Below are 1,312 nucleotides of genomic sequence, written 5' to 3' on the forward strand. Positions count from 1 at the left end.
TTTTTTTTTTTTTTTTTTTTTTTTTTTTTTTTTTTTTTTTTTTTTTTTTTTTTTTTTTTTTTTTTTTTTTTTTTTTTTTTTTTTTTTTTTTTTGTCTTGTTTTTTTTTTTTTTATGTCAATAATTATTACGTAGCCAAAGATGATTGCATGCATGATGTCAGAGTTTATTAATCTTTTTTTCCGTACAAAACCCGAGCGAGCAGAAATTGTCTTTTTTAGGCTTTCACTTTTAGGTTTTTCCTCAAAATTTTAAAAACGGATTTCCCTTTCGGGCTTTTTCTCAAAACTTTAAAAACGCGTATGTTAGGGAGAAGTTTCCACACTCTTATAACAAAATGTTTCGTTTTCCTCTCCAACCGATATGGGATCTCACTATTCACTCCCCTTCGTGACCTAGCTTCCTTGCTGACACTGTGCTTGGTGTCTGATTTTGATACGATTTGTAACAGCTCAAGCCTACCGCTAGTAGATATTGTCATTTTTAGACTTTTTCCTTTCGGATTTTTCCTCACAATTTTAAAAACGGCTTTCCCTTTCGGGCTTTTCCTCAAAACTTTAAAAACGTGTCTATTAGGGAGAAGTTTCCACACTCTTATAACAAAATATTTCGTTTCCCTCTCTAACTGATATGGGATCGTGGCCCAGCTTTCTTGGTGACACACCGCCCGGTGTCTGATTTTGATACAATTTGTAACAGCTCAAACCTATCGATAACAGATATTGTTTTCTTTGGGTTTTCCCTTTCGGGCTTCCCTTTTAAAACACTCCTGGCTAAGATGAGATTTTCACACCCTTATAAAGAATATTTCATTCCCTTCTCCAATCGATGTGGAATGTCAAATCAACGGGGTAGGATGCGAATTTATTTAATAACATGAGAGAATTGGGTTTATGTGTACGATTTAAGCCAATGGTTAGAGTTGAGGCTACGGTGTCAACTAAAACATAGCTCAACTGATGAACGTATGTATCATGGATCAAATTTCGAGGTTCAATTCTCTTACTTCATCTTTTTTTTAAAAAAAATATGAGATTAACTAAGATCGACGCCGAAGCGTGTTGCTAACATTGTATTATTACAAAACAAATTGAATCGGATCAAGCGAGGGTCGATAAGAACATGAAAAACATTATAATTAAAAAAAAATGGAGCCAAAATTTCATTGAATTAGTATTTGACATCCATAAAATATCTTAGAGGACTAAAGAATTGAGAGATAAGGAAGAGGAGATTTTGTTTTGAATGAAGTTAACGTCATGCATGCAATCATATTCATATATTTGACTTCCAAAAAAAAAAAAAAAAAAATT

Source organism: Cucurbita pepo, chromosome LG14 (genome assembly GCF_002806865.2).
Source record: "Cucurbita pepo subsp. pepo cultivar mu-cu-16 chromosome LG14, ASM280686v2, whole genome shotgun sequence".
In the NCBI taxonomy this organism is placed as follows: Eukaryota; Viridiplantae; Streptophyta; class Magnoliopsida; order Cucurbitales; family Cucurbitaceae; genus Cucurbita; species Cucurbita pepo.